Source organism: Pan troglodytes, chromosome 5 (assembly GCF_028858775.2).
Source record: "Pan troglodytes isolate AG18354 chromosome 5, NHGRI_mPanTro3-v2.0_pri, whole genome shotgun sequence".
NCBI lineage: Eukaryota > Metazoa > Chordata > Mammalia > Primates > Hominidae > Pan > Pan troglodytes.
Genome location: NC_072403.2, coordinates 107,576,970 through 107,601,711, shown reverse-complemented (window position 1 = coordinate 107,601,711; position 24,742 = coordinate 107,576,970).

Sequence of the window (24,742 nt, the reverse complement as noted above, 5' to 3'; positions counted from 1 at the left end):
GTTAATGACAACCAAAGTTAGAGTTTGATTTTGGAAAGTTTGTCAAATATAAATAGCTTAAAATACTTGATATCACAAAGTAGAATCACAGGTTATTGTAAAATAAGTCATTAATTTAGCCAAAGTGATAACTCAAAGATTTCAAAAAAAGGCAAAAATCTCATTCTTTGAGAGAGGAGGCTTTATTTCCCAAACAATAATCCCTAATAATAAAGACAGCATGAGGCCAATTAAACCCATCTCTCAAAATTTTATAAACAAAATCTATTAAATTTTAATCATCTTGCTCATAAGATATGATTTCCATAAATCTTTTTATAATCTTTATAGTTATTTATTAAGGAGTGGGTTAATGCTCCAAGAAAACCTTGTTAATCTGACACATGGGCCCAAATATTGGTTTTGCGTCAGTGTGCCTTTGAAATTAAGTTAATTTATTTAAAAACAGAACTAATTTTGTCTCAAAATTGGCCCTTACAATCTCACACCCACCTCTTCCATGACAGTCTCTGGGCCTTGAAGATTTGAATAGTTTTAAATTCTGACCCTGTGTCTCACAAACACAATTTATTTTGATTGGCATCTTTTATTGGGTCTAAAGATGAGGCTTTAACTACACTCAGTGTTTCAGATTTAGCAGGATTTGTTGTTTTTTTTAAACCCAGGAGTCAAAGCGCTATAACTTAATGGCAGAGGACTTTAAAAGCAAATACAGAAAATTACATGGACATAATAACCTTAATTAATTTTTTAATCTCAGTTTTTTTAAACAAATCAAAACTTAATAACAATGACATAGGAATTATTCTGATAAATGGTTAGGCCAGTTACCAAAAGGCAAAAGAAAAGACATGCAGTGATTGCTGTTCTCCATGGGGAGTCCATTTAGTTAACCTGCAAATCAAAACCAAGGAAAAGGGTATTTGAGTTAGTTAAACATAGGAGGAATGTTTCCTGGGTCATAAGTGAAAATTTTCAGATTCATAGAACAATTTCAAGCCAAGAGCACAGAATGTTATGTTGGAAGAAAACATTTCCTTTAGACCTTTAAGATAAAACATTTTTAGCATCAGACCACAACAGCAGTTAGAACCTAAGGGAGAAAGAAAAAAAATTGCAGAAGCTAAAAATGAGTTGAAGAAGATAGTTATTATTTCAGGCCTTTTTAAAGGTGAGAGACTGCTGAAAACATCAAGACACAATAAAAGTTTAACTTTGCTTTAAAAAATAAATGTCTTGTAATTTTATTAAGATGCGTTGCAACTGTAAGAGCAGAGGACTACATATAGAATTAGAGAAAATAACAAGATTGATTAATACTTCTATAAGTAATTTCCAATATATGTTAATACCCAGAGCCCAGTGATTGATAGACACATAGTAAGAGTTTGACAGACTTATGTTACTACCTAATCACAATCACCCTTGTGATAACACAGGGTTTTTTTTTTAATTTGAAAGCTCAGAAAATATTATGAATCTCTGGCTAGAGATGCACCAAAAAAGAGAACTCGATTGACCATTTGAGACAGCCACCAATAATAAAGAGACTAAAAAACAGAGTAAAACAAGGGTTTGAAGGAAAGAAGGCAGAAGATTTCTGAATGCATTCTTTAACTGACTTTTATTTTCTCATATATTTTGCTAAGTGCCAATGGAAAGTTATTCAATGAACAGCAAGAAAGGCAACTTGCTTGACTTTGAGTATCAGTCTCTCTAGAGCCTGGAGCTGACACTGGATGTTCCAGATGGTGCCAAGTCAAGTATTTACTCCAGGAACCATGTAGGAAGGCCTCTAACATGTTTTGTTTGTTTGTTTGTTTTTGTCGTTGTTGTTTTTTTCCAGCCCAAGTAATTTGCAAGTCACTTCTGGGTAAAGCAAATTTTAAAAAGAGAAGGAAAATTATTTTACAGTATTAATTGATGGCAATCAACCAGACAAATAACTGTAGCTAAAAGATTGAAACCCCCCCACCACCACTTATATATTCAGTCAGTTTTGTAACTTATGTTTTATTTCTTAAGCCATACTTGGGTCAGTTTTACATGTGTTTATAAACGAGAGTCATACATTTTACTTAAACAGATTATCAAGCCCACATCTTTTCCTTTAATTTTCATAAAACTCTAGGATAGTCTCTTGGGCTATCTTGAGGCTAAAGTGACTTGATCATATTTTAAAATTTGTTTTCAATAAACATGCAGGTTTTTTTGCAGGGAAACTCAGCTTGATTTTTATGTAATAATAGTCTATTGCATATGATTTACATGTTAACTATTATGCTGTTACTCTCTTTGCTATAATTAAAGTTAGCATTTTATTATAAAATCCTATTACCTAAGTTTTACAGCATGACAGTAAATATTCCCTGAAGCTAATAATAACCTATCCAATTATTTGCATTTATTTTTTATATATTGAAATGTAAATTTGTTTCTGGGTATTTTCTCAAAGTATGGGGATGGTAAAAAGTTTAGAAAGTTTCATATTTGTTTTATTTTAATTTCTTAGTTTTAAGTCAAGATTTACTCCGGTTTTATCATTATTGAGCATTTTCATTAACAGTTGCTTTATCTTTACTAAAATTAGTTTGGTTCATATATATTTGAAGTAGCATTTTCTATATGAAAACCACCTTTACCATCTGTGGTACCATCTTTACCTCACCATTTGTGTGGGCTCTGAACAATCCAACTAGTTCTAAGTAGTGTTCTTGTAGCAGAGATAGACCTTTTCAGAACTTTGCTAAGGGCCAACACTCAGCCAGTCTTAAAAATTTACGGACACAAGGACAACTCCAATGAACAAATGTCACTTACTTTCACTTTCCAAAACATAAACCATGTCCACTCTGTCTTGTAAATCCACCTTTCCTACCTTTGAAGGAAATACTCTAAAAAGAATTTGTGATAACATGGATTCATTGTCAAGAGGCCTAAGTCCTAGCTGGCAGTCTGTCCAAGAAAAAAATCTTTTGACTTCTGTAAAATTCAGTTCACGGTATGAAGGTTTTGACAGATAATTTATTGTCTTGTTTTGTTTTAAAATTTTCAGATTCTAAGAGTTAAAATTTCAATGTCAAAAAACCTGTGTCTAAATCCCAAATCTATTCTGATTAGCTCTGTTAGCTGGCCAATTAACTTTCCTGAGGTTAGATTTCTCATCTGTGAAACAAGATATTGATGGCAGCGGTGGTCTGTCTAGAGCGGTCGCTGCCATCACACCAGCTGCAGCGGGGAGGCAAGGTTGTTGGCGGCAGGAGTGGCTGCAGGAGCAGCAGTGGTAACAGTGCCCTGTGCCCTGCATCCCTGAGGCAAGCGACTACACCACCCCCACTCTCGCATGGTTGAGCAGGACCCACTCCCAGGCCCAGAGCCTCTGCCACTCTGAACCCTGGTACTGCATCACCGCTCTCCCCCGCTGTATGCTGCAGGGTAAACATGGAGAGGAGGAGGGTAGTCCTCAGAGCCTGACCCTGGGAGCAGCCTGCCAGAGCCCGCTGCCCTGGGAGCCAGCGCATTGCTCTTGGCAGGAAAGCAGTGTGGTCAGGCACGGAGGAGCAGGCAGAGAGGGACCCAGTGAGGACCTGGAGCCCCCACCTTAGGCTACGAGGAGGCATGGTTTGGGTTGCACGCTCCACAGAGCTGTCAGGAGCCAGGGACAAGTGAGAGCCCTGCCCCTTTCGAGTTGGCAGGGTGAAAGCTCGCCAGGTGCAGTGGCAGCCTCTGTGCCACCGCTGTGGACCCAGGCATCTTTGCACTCTTAGGGATCTACGGAGGCCCTCTGCCCCGCACAGGCTCAGAAGTGTCTGCTTCCACTGCCTGGCCTCTCCCTGCTCCTGGTGTCTGCTCTGATCTCAGAGCAAGTATGGGCCTGGGTGCTATCATAGCCAGGTCGGGTGTGTGCATGCTAGGGGCACTGCTGGCATGTCAGCCCCCTGCTTCCTTAGCCCACTCCAGACTTCGGGCACCAACGAGCATGGGAGGGAGGCTGAGGTAGGAAGGACTGAGGACAGCCCGGAGCTGGACTGCAGGTGTTCCTGACATGAACAGCCTGCGTGCCATAAATGGTGGCAGGAGGCAGACAGGCTCCTGGGTAGAAGGAAGTGGGTACCCAGTGAAGCCCTACCTTCAAGCCTGAAGCCTGGGGGCCAGGCAGCCAGTCCTCTGGACTGGAGTGGGAATGTGTGGTGCTTTTCCCTGGGCCCACGCATGGCCTCCCATGGACCAATCAGCACACATTTCCTCCCCTCTGAGATCCATAAAAACCCTGGACTCAGCCTAACTTGAAGAAAGGGCAGAGAGAGGTCAGGGAGACGACAGGTCAACCAGCTGCAGAGAGGAGCTGCCCGCCCCAGGTTCTCCTGTCTGCTGAGAGCTGAGGAGACAATGGTACGACTAGCTGCAGAGAGGAACTACCCTCTCTGGTGAAAGATGAACTCTCATCAGGATGACCTGCCAACCCATAGTTGACCATTTGTCGGGACACCCTGGCTATGGAGAGGAGCTGCTCACTGCAGGCCTCATCTGAGCTCTTCTGTTGCTCAATAAAGCTCCTCTTTGTCTTGCTTAACCTCCACTTGTCCATGTACCTCATTCTTCCTAGATGCAGGAGAAGAACTCAGGGCCCATTGAATGGAAAGGCTAAAAGAATTGTAACACAAATAGGACTGAAACGTATCTCTTGCTCACCACATTTCAGGGAAAAAGAAGGAGAGAAGAGCTGTGGCCCTTCAGGGATCCCAGACATAGGAGCTCCCCAAACAAAGGCCATGACTCCCTCTTTGGGACCCTGTGGTTCCTGGTGTCTCCAAACTTCTAGGCACCACCACAATCTCTGGTGCCAGCTGGGGAAGCTGCTTATGGTGCCCCTGGTTCAGCTGCAGCCTCTCAGAGAGCTGGCATCTGTACCAACACTTGGAGCTGCCCACTCCATGACAGTAGCCGGCACACCTAACTGTGCACAGTGGCCTGACCCCACACTTGCTCACACATCCCTCACTGCTCCATGCCTGACTCACAGTCTCCCTTGGAGGTGTGGGATCCAAGCTAGTAGTGTGAGCCCAATGTAGTCTGCCAGGCTGAGAGGGCAGCATGAGGCCAGTGGGCCTAAGAAAAACTTGAGCAAAGGTGCCACTAGCCACAGAGTTTTCCAACCAGGAAAGCAACACCCCAAAGATCCTGTAACAGTATCAGATCTTCATGTGCTTTTCCAGTTAAAACATAAGTTATATAAGCTGCCACCTGTGGTGGGCAGCTCCTCTCTGCAGCTGGTTGACCCGTCATCTCCCTGATGTCTCTCCACCCTTTCTTCAAGTCATGTAGTTATGTATCTTTTAATGTTATAACTAGTAACATAAGTTACTAGATTCATATATAGTAGCAGTGAGATATAAAGAAAACTACAAGTGATGGCGTGTTGGATGTATATATTTTATTCTACTCTTTCCTTAAATACTATTAATGACACCTGGAAAAAAATGTTCACGAGGTAAAAAATAACAAGGACAAAGAGATGGAAGAAGACACAATGGCAAAAAAATGTAAAAGCTGGAAAGCTGAAATAGGAAGGATGACTGATTGGGTCCACCCAAGAAGACTGAACCCTAAGGCAACAGTGAGCAAAACAGAGAAACAATCATATTTATACCTTGGAACCTATAAAAGGCTCCAGAATTACTTTAATAGTTACCCTTGGAAGTGGGCAAAAGGTAGGACAGTAAATGGCTGCTGAAAAAATCTTTGTGAGGTGCAGTAGACCTTCACGTACCCTATTCTTGCAGGTATGTAATGCTCCTGCTCTATCCAGAAAGGGATTAAGGTTCTAAGTTTCTGTATTGGGTCAAACTAAGGGTTTCTGGACTGGAGGAAAACAGGCCAAGCAGAAGATTGGAGTCCATAAAGAAAAGAAGTAAGTAAAATACACGTATTATTGAGTCCCCAAAGTTTTTTTCTCACTTGGCCCCTGGCAAATTAGCAGCCAGGCAAGAAATTGAAAGAAATAATCTTCAGTTCTTTCAAGAGTAACCTGACATTTGAGGAGTGCACTTGACATGAAATACAGAGGCCAAAACAAACACTAAAAACAGAGTAAAAAGGTAACTTGGAGGAAATACTACATGATGAGAAAAATACCTTCAAAATGACTAGTTCTAACCTCTCCGGAGACATAAAAATTATATAGCATCCACTAGGCCAGAATAGGATGCTATTAAAAAAGGAGTGTTTGGAGGAAGAAACATTTCTTAAAAATTAAAAAGTATACAGAAGAAAATAAAATTTCAAGGAAAAGATGAGAAGTTAAAATTTAGGGCATATATTAAGATATAGAGCAAAAGGGCTAAAAGATGTAAAGAACAAAAGATATTAAAATTAGAAAGTCCAGGAGTTACCACATCAAAATAGTAAGAGTTTCTAGAAAGGGAGAACAGAAAGAAAACAGCATAAACATAATGTAAAAAACAACGAAGAAGAAAATCATGAAAGAAATAAATCAAAAATCAATTATAGAACTGAGAATATGTCATTTCCTTTTGAAATGGATCACAGAGAGTTTAGCACAATGAATGAAATAACCAACACCAAGACATGTGATTGTGAAATCTCAGAAGACTGGGGATAAAAACCATCTTATCAGCTTCTAGAAGTGGAACAACAAAAAACAACAACAGTGACCCAAAACAAAAACAAAACCAGATTTCATAGAAACAGCAAAATTAATATTGAACTTTTCAAAAGTAACACTGGAAACCAAAAGCCAAGCAATTTTTTACAAAATGCTGCAGAAGTTCACTCAAAATTTCAATAAACAGGAAGCATGCAGGAGTGGATGAAAACATGGAGAGTGAATGCTAAACAATGGTCCATAATAAGAGTAAACTAATAATGCCTAAAACTGATAAAATTAACAAGTGGCAATATTAACATGCTACTTAGAGATATAAAAGTAAATTCAAAGAAAATCAACTTAAAGATTTAAGAGTGGTTGTTTATAGTGTAAAGGAAACTGGGTAGGAAGGGAATACAGTTTTTTCATAAAATAATTCATAGAACTATTTAATTCTTTAAATCATATGCAAACTTAAAAATAAAACTAAGTTTAAAAAAAACAAGGTGACAGTTACCAAAAAGATTTGGAAAGATGAGGGGGAAACGTAGGGTGGAGGAATGCAAATGATGAAGAAGAGGAGGAAACAAAAAAGAAAAGGAAGAGAAGGAGAAAGAAAAAGGGAAGGAGGAGAAAGACTAGGGCTATTCTCTAGCCAACTAATGTAGTATCTTAGGCCAAAGTTTGATCAATGAGAGTCCCAGAATGGGGGAAAATAAAACAAAACTTTTTAAGTTATTGACCAGTCCTCATAGTTATTTTAAGTCTTTCTTTAACATGAAGAAATCAACAATCAAAATAAAGAAGGTAAATTTCAGGCTTAAGGAATGTTCACAGAAACTCCCCAAACAAGATTTTACAATGTACTTTAATCAAAAGCCTATTTTGCTTATGGTTATTTGAATTCATGGCCTCAATTTTCTGCTTAATTTTACTACCAGAATTCTGGCTGCAGTGACATGAATACGCTAATATTTTTCTTCTTTGCCTGTTTTGGAACTGATAGAGAGGAAAGCCCCAAATGACTTTCTTATATCTATCTAAATCCTGTGAAAGATCTGCAGGGGGGATCCTACAGGCTAGCATACACCTATATTGGTGGAGCCACTGATTTACTCCTTGTCATTCACATAACATTGTGATGAGGGAAGCAGACATATTGAAGGTGTGAAGTCAGCAAGGACTGTAGCAGATCCATCTGAGAAAACAGTACAGTAACTCGATGGCAAGAAGAAATGGGGGAGTGTATCAGTTTGTTTTCACATTGCTGATAAAGACATAACCAAGAATGGGCAATTTACAAAAGAAAGAGGTTTAATGGATTTACAGTTCCACATGGCTGGGGAGGCCTCACAATCATGGTGGTAGGCAAGGAGGAGCAAGTCACATTTTACATGGATGGCAGCAGGCAAAAAGAGAGCTTGTGAAGGAAAACTCCTGTATTTAAAACCGACAGATCTTGTGAGACTTATTCACTATCACAAGAACAGTACAGGACAGATCCTCCCCCATAATTTAATCACCTCCCACCAGGTTCCTCCCATGACACATGGGAATTATGGGAGTTACAAGTCAAGATGAGATTTGGGTGGGGACACAGCCAAAACATATCATTCTGCCCTGGCCCCTCCCAAACCTCATGTCATCACATTTCAAAACCAATTAAGCCTTCCCAACAGTTCCCCTAAAGTCTTAACTCAATTCAGCATTAACTCAAAAGTCCACAGTCCAAGGTCTCATCTGAGACAAGGCAAGACCCTTGTGCTTATGAGCCTGTAAAATTAAGAGCAAGTTAGTTACTTCCTAGATATAATGGGAGTACAGGTATTGGGTAAATATAGCCATTCCAAATGGGAGAAATTGGCCAAAACAAAAGTGGCTACATGGCCCATGCAAGTCTGAAATCCAGTGGGGCAGTCTAATCTTAAAGCTCCAAAATGATCTCCTTTCACTCCATATCTCACATCCAGGTCACACTGATGCAAGAGGTGGGTTCCTATGGTCTTGGGCAGCTCCACTCTTGTGTCTTTGCAGGGTGCCACCTCCCTCTCAGCTGCTTTCACGGGCTGGTGTTGAGTGTATGTGGCTTTTCCAGGTGCACAGTGCAAGCTATAGGTAGATCTACCATTCTGGGCTCTGGAAGATAGATAGTGGCCCTCTTCTCACAGTTCCACTAGGCAGCACCCCAGTAGGGACTCTGTGTGGGGGCTCTGACCCCACATTTCTCTTCTGCACTGCCCTGGCAGAAGTTATCCATGAGATCCCTGCCCGTGCAGCAAACTTCTGCCTGAACATCCAGGCATTTCCATACATCTTCTGAAATCTAGGTGGAGGTTCCCAAACCTCATTTCTTGACTTTTGTGCACCTTCAGGCTCAACACCACATGGAAGCTGCCAAGGCTTGGGGCTTGCATCCTCACAGCCTAAGCTGTACCTTGGCCCCTTTTACTCACAGCTGGAACAGCTTGGCTGCAGGGCACCAAATCCCCTGACTGCACACAGCACAGGGACCCTGGGCCCCGCACATGAAACCGTATTTTTCTTCTAGGCCTCCAGGCCTGTGTTGGGAGGGACTGCCATGAAAACCTCTGACATGTCCTGGAGACATTTTCCCTGTTGTCTTGGGGATTAACATTCGGCTCCTCATTACTTATGCAAGTTGTTGCAGCTGGCTTGAATTTCTCCTCAGAAAATGGGATTTTCTGAGGATAAATTTGTAGCCACTGATTTGTCAGGCTACAAATTTTCTGAACTTTTATGCCATTTCTCCTTTAAAACACAATGTCTTTAACAGCACCCATGTCACATCTTGAATGCTTTGTCGCTTAAAAATTTCTTCCACTAGATACCCTAAGTTGTCTCTCTCAAGTCCAAAGTTCCACAAATCTCTAGGGCAGGGGCTAAATGCTGCCAGTCTCTTTGATAAAACATAACAAGAGCCACCTTTGCTCCAGTTCCCAACAAGTTGCTCATTTCCATCTGAAACCACTTCAGCCTGGACTTTATTGTCCATATCACTGTCAGAATTTTGGGCAATGCCATTCAACAAGTTTCTATGAAGTTTCAAATTTTCCCACATTTTCCTGTCTTCTTCTGAGCCCTCCAAACTGTTCCAACCCTTGCCTGTTTCCCAGTTCCAAAGTTACTTCCACAATTTTGGGTATCTACAGCAGAGTCCCACTCTACTGTACCAATTTATTATATTAGTCCATCTTCACACTGCTGATAAAAGCATATCTGAGACTGGGCAATTTACAAAAGAAGACATAATGGACTTATAGTTCCACATGGCTGGGGAGGCATCACAATCTTGGCAGAAGGCAATGAGGAGCAAATCATGTCTTACATGGATGGCAGTAAGCAAAAAGAGCTTGTACGGGGAAACTCCCATTTTTAAAACCATCAGATCTCATGAACTCATTCACTATCATGAGAACAGCACAGGAAGGACCTGCCCCCATAACAATCACTTCCCATTGGGTCCCCCCCATGACACATGGGCCTTGTGGGAGTTACAATTCAAGATGAGATTTGGGCGGGGACACAGCCAAACCATATCAGGCAAAGACTCACTTCATGGTCTGATGCCCCAGCAGGAAGCATTTAGCTGTGCTCATGAAAATAAATCCAGATGTACAGAATGTCAAACCAATCATCCCCCTTTTCTTTACTCGAAACAGCCCTGTGTTTGAGTTTCTTTCCAATGGTATTGTCCAGGAAGAGTGAGGCCCCAGGCTCAGCTTAACACTTGCCAACCTTCCTGCAATACAGGGGTCCTGCTCAGAGTGTGAGGTCCACTGGGCAAAACACCCACATCCCTGTCTACTCTGTCAATGCCCATTTTACACATTTTGACCCCAGTGCTTGGCCAGGCCTCCTAAACTGTGGGAGGAGCATAGAGGCTTTGCTATGTAAATAGATTTGAGAGCAATGGAAGATGCAGGGGACAGCTATTTTAATATATTCTCTGAAAAAGGAACTCAGTATGCTTCCTGTGTTTTTTTCCTTGCCACTGCTTTTTGATTAGTATGCAGGAGGCCAATTATTCCTTCTTAAAACACCAATTTTTAATTGATGGGTTTTCCTCATATTTTTAGATGTGGACATTCTATTTAACTCTATAGTTTGGCCTTGATGGTTCTTCCTGTTCCAGCATTCCCTACCTACTTCACAGAGGTGGAAGAGATGGTCACACTTCAGTGAAGGATCCTACATCAACTGCAAGTGAGAGTTTGAGAAGCTGACATTTGAGAAGCCATGCTGTGTTTCCATGGAAACTATTTGCAGTTATAAGAACAAGTCTTAGTGCCAGATTTCAATCTCAAATGCACGAAGCACAGAACTACACTTTCTAAATGGGGGAAGAGAAATGGGGTAATGGGAAAAATGCTAATTTGAAGCCATTGAGTGATTGTTTTCTGCAAGTTTAAAGCCTAGTTCTAAAGTTATGTGTTTTTGTTTTACGTAAATAGTTTACAAATAGTGTGTGCAAGTTTGATTTTATCAGAGGTCTAGGCATATTGAAAGTGAAATGTGGCCGGATGCAGTGGCTCACGCCTGTAATCCCAGCACTTTGGGAGGCTCATGGGGGTGGATCACCTGAGGTCAGGAGTTCACAACCAGTCTGGCTAACATGATGAAACCCCATCTCTACTAAAAATACAAAAAATTAGCTGGGCACAGTGGCACGCACCTGTAGTTCCAGCTACTTCGGAGGCTGAGACAGGAGAATCACTTAAACCCGGGAGGCGGAGGTTGCAGTGAGCCAAGATGGTGCCACTGCCCTCCAGCGTGGGCGACAGAGCGAGACTTTGACTCAAAAAAAAAATTGAAATGTTTTTAATGAGAGACTCTCATCTTCAGAGGGAACTCAAGAAAGCCATTTAAACGTAAAAGCACTGCAAAGGACAGTTTTGTGTTTATATTATTCACTGTGGAGTTGTGAAAGCATGGCATAGACTCATCTTTGTGGAAGCATAACACTATTTCTAGGCACTAAGTGACAAATTGGCTGTGTGTTAAAAAGTTACTATGAGGATAGCAGGTATGTGAGACGTATGTTAAAGAAACAAAGGCTCAGAAAAAGTGAGTAGGATTCTTTTGTAACATATAAATAATGAAAAAAACAATTGATGAAACAGAAAACATTTGTGATATACTCAGAAACATTCTTGGGTAAATTGGCACATTTAAAGAGTAAGTTAGAAGGAGGTAGGACAAAAAAAAGTTCTTTAAAAAGTGTTGAAAAATCGTTTTAATTTTTTTTATCATCTGGAAAAGATCACAGCGAATTAGAGGATTACTGATTAGGTAACAAATTTTACAAAATTTCCTAATGAAATATTTTACCTCAGGGAAAGGCCTAGCACACAAAAGGATCAAATGATGAGAATTTTTTTCTTTTTCCTTCCAATCTCAATATTTTTTATAGCTTAATTTTTCTCAGTAAATACTATTTTTTAAATTTCCAGCTTTTTGGTTAACAGGGTACATGTGCAGGTTTATTACATGGGTGGATTTTGTGTTGTGGGGGTTCAGTTTACAGATCACTCTGTTACCTAAGTAGTGAACATAGTACCCCTTAGGTATTTTTTCCATCCTTCCCTCCTTCCACCCTGCACCCTCAAGTAGACCTCAGTGTCTGTTGTTCATTTCTTTGTCTCCATGTGAACTCAATATTTTTCTCCCACTTACAAGTGAGAACATGTGGTATTTGGTTTTCTGTTACTACATTAGTTTGCTTAGGATAATGGCCTCCAAGTCCATCCATGTTGCTGCAAAGGACATGATCTAATTTTTGTTATAGCTGCATAGTATTCCATGGTATGTATAAACCATATTTTCTGTATCCAGTCCACTGCTGATGGGCATCTAGGTTGATTTCATGTCTTTGCTATCATGAATGCACATACACATGCATATGTCTTTGTGGTAGAATGATTTATATTCCTTGGGGTATATACTCAGTAATGGGATTGCTGGGTCAAATGACAGTTCTGTTTTAAGTTTTTTGAGAAATCTCCAGACTGTTTTCTACAGTGGCTGAATCAATTTACATTCCCAGTAGCAGTGAATAAGTGTTCCCTTTTCTCTTCAACCTCACCAGCAGCTGTTACTTTTTGACTTTTTAACAATAGCCCTTCTGATACTGAAATGGTATCCCATTGTGGTGTGGAATTGCAATTATCTAATGATTAGTGATGTTGAGCATCTTTTCATATGTTGAATGGACATATGTATGTCTTCTTTTGAAAAGTCTCTATTAATGTCTTTTGCCCATTTTTAATGTTTTTTCTTTTTTGCATATTCAGTTGTTTATGTTCTTTATAGATTCTGGATATTAGACCTTTGTCAGATGCATAGTTTGGAAATATTTTCTCCCCTTCTGTAGGTTGTATATTTACTCTGTTGATAGTTTGTGTGTGTGTGTGACTATGTGTGCTGGTCAGAGCTCTTTAGTTAGTACCAATTGTCAATTTTTTGTTTTTCTTGCAATTGCTGTTTGAGTCCGGTCCTATATCCAGAATGGTATTTCCTACCTTGTCTTCCAAAGTTTTTATAGTTTTAGGTTTTCATGTAAGTGTTTAATCCATCTTGAGTTGATTTTTGTAGATGGTGAAAGGAAAAAGTGTAGTTTTAATTTTCTTCATGTAGCTAGCCAGTTACCCCAGCACCATTTACAGAATAGGGAGCCCTTTCTCCATTACTTGATATGATTAACTTTGTTGAAGATCAGGTGTTTGTAGTTATGTGGCTTTATTTCCGCATTCTCTAACATGTTCAATTGGCCTGTGTCTATTTTTTTACCAGTACCATGAAGTTTTAGTTTCCATAGCCTTGTAGTATAGTTTGAAGTTGTGTAATGTGATTTTTTCCTGCTTTGTTCTTCTTTGCTTTGGCTATTTGGGGCTCTTTTTTGGCTCTGTGTACATTTTAGAACAGTTTTTTTCTAATTCTGTGGAAAATGTCTTTGGGTAGTTTGATAGAAATAGAGTAAATTGCTTTTTAACAGTACTGATCCTTCCCATCCATGAGGATGGAGTGTTTTTCCATTTGTTTATGTCATCTCCAATTTCATTCAGCAGTGTTTTGTAATTCTGTTTGTACAGATCTTTCACATCCCTAGTTAGTCATATCCCTAGGTATTCTATTCTTTCTGTGTCCATTGCGAATGGGACTGAATTTTTTATTTGGTTCTCAGCTTGGATATTATTAGTTTATAGAAATGCTATTGATTTTTGTACATTGATTTTGGTCAGAGACTATGGGGTTTTCTAGGTACAGAAAACTGATGAGAATTTTTTAACAACCTTGTTATATACTGCTTTGACAGTTTGCTAAGTTATAAGAGGGATTATTTTAAGTGACTCATGATGGCCCGGGACAAGGAGAATGGAGACAAAGCCTTCTACCTTCCAGAAGAAAAAAAGAAAAAGAAAAAACTATCAGCAAAGTAATAAGATCATTGAAATCACATAAAGAGCTATAAATAAACCACGACACTCAGGTAATGGATCTATTGCACAGCAGCAAATTCTTCATCAAGCTATAAAAATTTTAAAGGAAACCTATCTTTTCTGTAATTCACCAAATGATGGTAATTTGGTATTTCTATTTTTACGATTTGCATCTATGCTCGTGCTTCACCCACCTGCATGAAGTCATCTGCATTGCATTACATCAGTGAGTAAACAAAGGACCCAGTAGGATATGGAGCTAACATTCCACAAGAGGTGGCAAGCTCTAAAAACATAGCTATATAATATTGTCTTTGGGGGAAAAGACCCTCGAAGAAAAGTGAAGTAATGAAGGAAATAGAGAAAAACTGGACTGCTACTTTACATTGTCCGTTGTGAATGGGGAAAAACTTTTGAGCAGAGACCTAAATGGAATAAGGGAGCAGAGAGCCTTGTGATTATTTTGGGGGACAATCATTCTGGGAAGGGGAAAAAGCAAGGAGAGAGGAAGCAGGAACCTGAAGATCACACCTGCATAGAAATGTTCTAAGGATAGCAAAGAGGTCTGTATGGCTGCGGTTGAGTGAGGAAGGGGAGAATGAAGGAAAAACGGTCAGGACAGAAGCATAATGGCATTTCTAGGCATTAAGTGACAAACTGACTATGAGTTAAAAACTCATTGGGGCTTTATCAGCTACTGTAAATACTTAGAATATTATTCCTAGTGCTGAGGGAAGTCATTGGATGGTTTTGAGAAATGAAATATCATGATGAAACTTAAGATTTGAGAAAGGATTACACAGCTACTAACAGAAAGGTTTGTATTTACAACATATTCTAAAAGTAGAACCGGAAGATTCTGAACAAAGGAATGGATATGAGCTGTGAAATAAGAAGAGGAATCAAGATTGATTCCAAGGATTTGGGCATGAGGAACAGAAAGTATGCTGATGCCACTTCTTGGGAAACCAAATGTTTAGGGGATGGGAAAAATTATGAGTTCAATTTCCAAAGTTAAATTTGAGTTGTCTCTTAAAAATCCAACTGCAGATTAGATGTATGAGCCTGGAGATCAGAAGAAAATTCAGGGCTACAGATACAGTTTTGGATATTATATGCGTATCTATGATTGTTAAACCCATGTAATTAGAAAAGACCATCTAGGAAAGGAATGTGGATGTGGAAGAGAAGATGTGCAAGAGCAGAGTTATGAAGCATTGCAAGCTTCAGTGGTTAAGAAAGGCAGGAGGGGCCAGGTATGGTGGAGACTCACTTCTATAATCCCAGCACTTTGGGAAGCCAAGGCAGGAAGATCACTTGAGCCCAGGAGTGTGGGTGATGTCACCAAAACTAAGGGAAGAAAGTGCTTCAAGGAGAAGGAAGGGATCAATTGTGTCCCAGCTGTGAGTTACAATAAGATGTAGACTACAGATTACCTTTGGAATTTGTCAATTTGGAAGTCATCAGGAAGGTTAATAAGAGCCTTTTTATTGGAGTGGTAGGAAAATAAAATGAACTGGATCCAAAAGAGACTGGCAGGAGAAGTAGGTAAGAGAGTAAAGCCATCATTCTGAGAAATTTGCTGTAAAAAGGAGCAGATGGCTATATCTGGCAGGACATGGGGTCAAGAAAAGGTTTTGTTGTCTTATGATGGCACTATTACACATTCTTCTACATGAATGGGAAATATACCATAGGGAAAAAATGTGATGGTGAGGATGATGGTGAGAGAAAAAATAATTCTGGAATCAAAGCCTTTAAGAAGCAGTGAGATAATGGGATCAAACATACAATTCAAATTACAGTCTTAGGAACATGGAAAGTTCATACACTATAAGAGAGAAATGGTTGAATAGTAAAGAAAAATATATGTAGGATTTTGTAATACTTGCTGATGAGAAGCTGTAGAAATACTTTTCTGATGACCTCTATTTCCTGAGTAAATTCCAGAGGGCATTGATAGAGTTTCAGGGATTCAGGAGTATATGAATTGCATATTGCTCGGTATTAATATTATCATAAACTCAGCAGCTTAAAACAACCTACATTTTTATCTTCCAATCTCTGTGGTTCAGGAGCCCAGTTATGGCTTATATGATTCTCCTCAAGACAGCAGTCAAGATTTTAGCCACCAGAAATACCTTTTGACCCAGCAATCCCATTACTGGGTATATACCCAAAGGAATAGAAATCATTCTACTATAAAGACACATGTGCACATATGTTTACTGAAGCACTATTTACAATGGCAAAGACATGGAACCAACCCAAATGCCCATCAATGGTAGACTGGATACAGAAAATGTGGTAATATATGCCATGAAATACTATGCAGCCATAAAAAGGAATGAGATCCTGTAATCCCAGCACTTTGGGAGGCTGAGGTGGGCAGATCATGAGGTCAGGAGATCAAGACCATCCTGGCTAACACAGTGAAACCCCATCTCTACTAAAAATACACAAAATTAGCCGGAGGTGGTGGCTGGCACCTGTAGTCCCAGCTACTCGGGAGGCTGAGGCAGGAGAATGGCGTGAACCCAGGAGGCAGAGCTTGCAGTGAGCAAAGATCCCACTACTGCACTCCAGCCAGCCTGGGAGACAGAGCAAGACTGTCACAAAAAAAAAAAAAAAAAAAAAAGGAATGAGATCATGTTGTTTTCAGGGATACGGATGAAACTGGAAGCCATCATCCTCAGCAAACTAACACAGGAACAGAAAACCAAACACCACATGTTCTCACTCACAAGTGGGAGTTGAACATTGAGAACACATGGACACAGAGAGGGGAACGACACACACCAGGGCCTGTTGGGGGTAGAGGGGTGAGGGGACGGAACTTAGAAGACGGGTCAGTAAGTGCAGCAAGTCACCATGGCACATGTATACCTATGTAACAAACCTGCATGTTCTATATATGTATCCTGTTATTTTTCCTTTTAAAAGAAATAAAGAAAAAAACCCTGATGATCTATCTAATTCAGACTTACAAGAATTCAGCTCCTCCCTTCCATTGAGTTATAGGTTTACATTTACTTTTATTAATGATAAACTTTGCCCTCTATATGTTGTATTTTGAGATGTAGGCCAATGATAATATGAAACATTGTGGCAAGCAAGATATTAACTAATATGAGATATTTCATCATTAAATTATTTTTCAATTAAAAAAAAGATACCAGCCAAAGCTGTCTTCTCAAGACTTGACTGGGGAAGGATTCATTTCTAAGCTCATGTGGTTGTTGGGATGATGTGGATCCATGTAGATTGGTACATTGAGGGCCTTAGTTTCCTGCTGGCTGTTGACTGGTCACCCTCAGTTCTTTGCCATGTAGGCCTCCTCAGTAAGGCTTCATCAAAACCAACAAGGAGGAGGGTCTTCTAGAAAAATGGACATTACAATCTTATGTATCATAATCACAGACATGATAAGCCATCACCTTTGCAGTATTGTGTTTTGTTATTAGAAGTAATTCAAAGGACACACCCACTCTTGAGAGGAAAAAAAAAACACACAAAAACTTCAGTACCAGGAGGTTAGGATAATTGGGGGTCATTTTAGACTCATTTGCTACAGGGAAAAATGATAAAGGATTGTTCAGTGCCATTTGGAGATAAGTTGAGGAAGGATATGCAGGTTTGGACTTCTTGTCAAGGACTAAGATAAACAGGGTTGTAGGACACAGTGGTATTGGTCCTGATGGTATCTTATAGAGAGATAGATGATTAACTCTAATTGTATATCCTTCTTGGAAACAGGTTGGGGTAACTGGAGAATGGGCACCATGGTCATAGTGAGAGTAAGACAAGCTCTGTTTCCCTCTCCTCAATCTAATAGAGAGCAGTGCAGGAGCTAGGGAGGGTGATTTTTCCAGCAGCAGTGAGCTTTCGTATGTCGCTACAGCACAATAGTTTATAGTTAAGCACACATGCTCTAGAACTGGACAGATTTAGGTTTAAAAAGCCTTGGTCTTTTCTCTTGTTAGCTCAGCCACTTTAGGCAGGTTACCATGCATTATTTATTTCAACTATTAGCACATCACTCCATGAGGTAAGTGCTACTATTATTTTCATTTTATAGGTGAGGAAAATAAAAATGAAGCTGAGGATAACTCCCTTGGCATAGAGGATGCTTTGAAGGCTAAAGAGATAACAAAGTTAAAGCAGAGTTGGTAGGAACTCAAAAATATTAGTCATGAATTTCATCTTCATCTATGATAAATCAGTAATCAACATGCTGTAACCCAAAATATATGTAGGAAGTGATGTAATATCAAGCTATTATCTTATTCAGAGTTTGTAATTTATGAAAAAGTGTGATAGACCATAAAACTACAGTTTACTTTCAAAACCAATAAAGTTAAGGCACATTATAAAATGTAAAAATTAATTTGTTATTTCAATTTATAAACTGAATAAAAAATTTTTAAAAGCATGACATCCTGCATTTCATCTCAGTTTTTCTTCCTATAACCAATCTGGTCTGAAGAAATGTCATTTGTAATACTAGACTGTTTTTTTAAAAAGAAACAAAAAATTAGGAAAGAAAGAAGGGAGGGAGGAAGGGAAGAAGTAGGAAATAGGTGGAAAAGACAGAAAGTAATGAAGGAGTAAAGAGAAAGAAGGGGAAAATGAAAGAAGAAGAGAAAGAACTCTATATTTTTAAAATTGGAAAATGAAGTGTTTTTTAACTTATTCCCAAAGTGCTTAGGTTTCAGTGAAGTACCACTAATAAATTGTCAACTTACTCAAGGCTAGTTAGATAAAATTGGTTTTTCAATTCATAGCTTAAAATGTTTTATTTCTTGGAGCACAGTAATTAAGATGGCATGATGCTTCTAAATGGTGAATAAAAACACATTCCTCTAGTGTTCATGGAAATACGTGCACAATAACGAAGAAATATCTCAGCTTATAAATTCTTGGATTAGTGCCTGTGAAAGTTAAACTTTGAAAAAAGACCAAAGTGTTGCAGGGCATCATTAAAGAAAAACAATATTTTCTCCATTTTTCCTTAATAACATATGCTGCCATAATGCTGAGCAATAAAAGAACAGTTGTCAATTAATGAAAGACACTTTAATTAAAGGAAAAGTTTGGGGTGTTTCATTAATGATAAAGAGATGTCTGAGATCTATTCATGGTACTCTAATCACATTTGCAGCTAATCAGTTATTGTATCAGTCCATTTTCATACTGCTATGAAGAAATACCCAAGACTAGGTAATTTATAAAGAAAAAGAGGTTTAATGGACTCACACTTCCACATGGCTGAGGAGGCCTCACAATCATGGTGAAAAACAAAGGAGAAGCAAAGGCATGTCTTACATGGCAGCAGGCAAGACAGTGTGTGCAGGGGAACTGCCCTTTATAATCAGATCTAATGAGACTTATTCACTATTACAAGAACAGCCCAGGAAAAACACACCCCCATGATTCAAGTATCTCCTACCAGGTCCCTTCCATGACACATGGGGACTATATGAGCTACAATTCAAGATGAGATTTAGGTGGGGACACAGCAAAGACATATGAGTTAGTATTTGAATAGAATGAATGACTTATTTTATAAGAGGAATATGTACAAGACAAAAAGTTAAACAAGCTAGAGCAAATAGAAAAATGACCCCACTGAGACCACATATCAACTGGTATTAGATGTTACTAAATTTTGTGAGCAAATAAAAGAAACTTGAAGGTCTCTCAAAACTGACAAGTTTTATAGGAGTATTCATGCATCTTCGAAAATATTTGTCACTTTTCCTTAAGGAATTTAGCATATTGTTTTGTTAAAATAAGGCAGGATGTGGTGGCTCATGCCTGTAATCCAAGCACTTTGGGAGGCTGAGGCAGGAGGATCACTTGAGCCCAGGAGTTTGAGAATAGCTAAGGCAATATAGTGAGACCCCGATCTCCAAAAAAATACATTTAAAAAAAGTAGCCAGGTGTGATGGCACATGCCTAATCCCAGCTATTTGGGAGGTTGAGTCTGAAAGATCACGTGAACCCCAGAGTTCAAGGCTGCACTGAGCCGTGATCACACTACTGCACTAAAGCCTGGGCAACAGAGTGAGGACCTGTCTCAAAAAAAAAAAACTCAAAAATAAACAACAACAAAAAAATTACCCTAAAGTTTCTCAAAATATGTCTTCTTTGATTCACTAGTTGCACTCCTACAAAAAATACCCCCTAACCCATCCAAGCAGGTGTTGTCAGCATTACCTGGTTAAATACATCAGCCACACTAGAGGAAATGCCTGATTCTCATAAGGATTTATATACAATTGTTCATGCTCCTCAATAACTGCTCTAATCAGGGAGTAGAAGCACACATGTAGCAGAAAACTGATCAATGAAATAATAGTAATTTTTCTCTTATCAACTATGCAACGTATCTGTTTTCCCCTTTGTTCTTCAGTATATTCTTCACCTTAATTGAACCGAAGTTAGATGGTTTTAGACAGCTCAAGTCATTCCTCTTGTAAGATATTCCAATTCATAATAAAGATTTTGTGTGCCACTTTCCTGAGTTATAAGAACAAAATGGCAAACGTTTTAAAAATTACATATTATAAAATTTGTTTTCTTGAAAATAGCATCCTATGGAATTCAGTGGATAAGAATTTAATTCTCAGATATAAATTTGGGCAAGTTTACTTAACTGCTTTCTCCCTCAGTTAGTAAACTGGTGAGAATAATAAGATCTAATCCATGATGTATGTAACATACTTGAAACAGTGCCTGGCACACAGTAGGAACTCAATAATTTAATAAGGTTGCTCCTGTGCTTGTTCATATGTTCTTATTGAGACTTTAAAACTTAGGGGTGACTCCTCTGTGAGTATTTCTTTGGCATTTCAAAAAGTATTGACTCTTCCTTATGCGTCCACCATATCTACCTCTATTTTAAGACTTATAACACTATGTAAGATTTTATTAGTAAGAACTCTTTGAGTTCCATAACATAAAATCAACTTAAATTAGCTTCATCAAAAAAGAAAAGTTTATTGGCTAAGGGAATAGAGAGGCTAAAGGCAGACATGATCCAAGGTAGAATCTGAGGGTTCAAAATATGTCATCAAGTTGTCTTTTTGCCCACCTATTGCTTTTGCTTTCCTCTCTGTTGATTTTGTTCATAGAAGCTTCCCATGTGGGACAAAATCTATCTGTTGAGTGCTACGAGCCTATGTTATTAAAGCTCAGTGGGGCTTGGTTCACATGCCTCACCCTGGAGCTGTCATTGTAGGAAAGGGAGTAGATCAATTTGCCAGTTAATATCATATGTGCACCCTAAAGGTCCAGGGATGAATGACCCCACTGAGACCACAAAGAGTAGGGAAGGGTGGTTCCTCAAATTTAAAGGTGAGATTTTTTTTATCAGAAAGTGTTAAAAAACAAAACAAAACAACAAAACACTTGGCAGAACAAACAATGAAAAAACAAAAACCAGATATCTTCTGAGAAAATTATTATTTTGCTTCAAAACTCTGAACTCCTTGGGAATGGAGAATTATGTTCATTTTATTTCCTCATCGTAGAAAAGTAAGCACACTGTGTATGTTTATTAAATAGAAGTAAGGGGTATAATCTTTAATAAAATAGAGTGTAAAAGAAGGCCTTGCTGGGAAGATGGTATTTGAGTAAGATCTGAAGAAAGTGGGGTTGACCATGGTATATTTGTTGAATCTAAGAAACTAACATTGGTTACCTTATACTTTCTTCAGATTTCAGCAGTTCTTTCCTAATGTCACTTTACTGTTCCAGGATCCAATTTCAGATACTATATTTCATTTTCTTGTCATATCTCCTTAATCTCCTCTGGTCTATGACAGTTTCTCTATCTTTTCTTTGTTTCATAATCTTATGTTTTATGTACTACTGGTCAATATTTTGCAGAATGACTCTCAATTTGGGTTTGTCAGATGTTTTTTGTACATGTCTAGTCTGGGGTTATTTTCTTTGAAAGAATACCAGAGGAAGCATGGTTTTTGAATTTGGAAAAAAACAGATCCTATTTGTGAACTATTTACAAGAGAAGAGAAGGGGTAAATTAATAAGGTAGGAGTGAGAAAGGACCATGGTCATAGAGATGCCTTTGAGCAGACATGAGGAAATAGGATTTAGGACCCCAAAGAGGGATTGGTTTTGATGAAGAAAAGGACAGTTTATTCACAGTGAAAAGAAGGGCTGGCAGAGCAAAGAACACATATGTGCAAGAGGGTACTTTGGTGGTAGAAGCATATAGATATTTTCTTTTGATTGCATATTAAATTTATAAGGCAGTGTAACAAATTATTGAAATTCAGTAGCTTGAAACAATGTTTTTATTATGTCAGTTCCCATGAGGCAGTATACCAGGAATGGCTTCACTAGGTCCTCTGCTCAGGGTCTCACATAGCTACAATTAAGGTGTCAACCAGCACTGAGGACTCATGTAAGCTCAGGGTACTCTTCCAAGCTGACTTTTTTTTTTTTTTTTTTTTTGGTTCTTTTTTGGGTTTTTTTTTTTTTTTTTTTTTTGGCAGAATTTCTTTCCTTGAAGTTGTAGACTCATGGTGGCTTACTTCTTCAAGGCCAACAGGACAGCGTCTCTAATTTCTTCTGTCTCTAACCTCTAGATCTGTTTTAAAGGGCTCACCTGATTAGGTCAGCCCACCCAGCATTATCTACCTGTTGATCAACTTAAACTGATTAAAGCTCTCGATTACATCCTCAAAAGCCTCCATCTTTGCTATACTCTGTTCCAAGTAAATTACAGATTCGGCTCACACTCAAAAGAAGGGAATTATATAAAGGATGGCTCATTAGGTGTCATCTTCAATTGCTTGTATTTTCTCAGTTAAGTAAGAAGCAAAATTATCAATTCTAAGTGAAGATAGAGGAGAAAGTAGTGACGGTTTCAGGAAATAGGAACATGAATGAAATATATGAGTCTATCTATCTTTTGACTCTAAACAATATCTTCAAAATTTGCAGGGCTTCTCCATGTGATTTCCTAGGATAACTGCTTATCCAACCCGATTTTCATACTTAGGTCAGTTACTAAATATTCTGAGTAGTGTTTGTAGGACTTTGTCATAAACAAAAATAATTGGTTCTGCTCTCCTTTTAAAGAATTATTTGTATATTAGGAATCACGATTAATGAAGAAATGAGGTTAATATTCAACATATTGTTTTCTAAATTGTTATACTGACTGAAAAGCATGTCAATATTTACTCTTTAATAATTTCTAGTGCATGTTCTGTTTTAATAGCGGTGTTAATTTTAGCAAAACATTTAGTGGAGAGAGCACAGGGATTATGCAAATAGGTTGGAAGCTATGAGTATCTCAAACATTATACTCTTAAAGTAAATGACTGATTGAAAGTTGGTTTAAATGGGCCACTTCCAGAATTTCTGCCACTAATTTGTTATATCAACACAATTGCCTTATTTATGTAAGCAATTATTATTTTGTTTATTGTTTTTTATTGTTCTTATACCTTTCTGAAATTGACTGTGTATAAATAGCTCATTTATTTAAAAACCCTGAAGTATAACTACAATTTTATTATTAATATTTTATTTAAAGAAGATAAAGGGAAATTATATATGCCAGTATAGTATTATCTGGCTATAACCATCAAATCATGGAACACATGTACAATCTTCTTGCTGTAGAAAATAGAATAATGACTAATAAGAAATATTCATGAACAGAAACTTCTTATAGCACATTTTTTTGTATATGTAAAGCTTCATGTGAATTTTTTTTTTCAATTCAACATGCCCTCAATTTGCACCTACTTTTATCAAACACTGGAATATAAAGGCAGCAGAGAGAGGGAGGTTAGAGTCTCCTGTCTGCAGCTCTCCTGGGCTGATTCTGTAAGCCGACATCGCTATAGTTCCTGGGTCTTAGGTGTGACCCTACTCCCAGGGCTCCACTAAGCACTGCCATTCTCTCTCACTATTGTCCTCTTCCCAGTAGGAACAAACTAGTGTGAGTGGCATTGCCACTCTCTGTGGTGGCACAGAGAAACCTCATGCTTCTGCTTAGCAGTGCTGTGGTAGGGGCTTTCTATGATGGTCTGGTTCTGCTCCTGTGACAAGTCTGTGCCTGGGCCCTCAGGCTGTCCAAGACATCCTTTGAAATCTAGGTAGAGGAAGCCATGCCCCCACCACTTACATTCTGTACATCTGCCATGGTTTATGACTTGTACCCTCTGGAGTGGCAGGTCGAGCTGCACCTGGGACCACTTGAGCCATGGCTAGAGCAGCTGATGAAAATTGCACTTAAATATAGGGAGCAGAGATCCAAGATGGGAATACCATATACTGAGTAATTTATAAAGAAAAGAAGTTTATTTGTCTCAAGGCCCTGGAAGTTGGGATTTCCAAGATTGAGGAACCACATCTGGTGAGGGTCTTCAGGCTGCCTCATCCATAGTCAAAGGCAGAAAGGCAAGAGACAGCAGAGCAAGGAAGTAACAGAAAGAGAAAAGCCAAACTGACATTTATAATAAATGCACTCTTGTAATAACAAACCCACTCCAATGATAATGGCTTTAATCGATTCATGAAAGCAGAGCCCTCCTGACCTATTCACCTCTGAACGTTTTCACCTCTTAACACTTTTGTTTTAGGGATTAAGTTTCCAACACATGAGTATTGGGGCATATATTCAAACCACAGCACT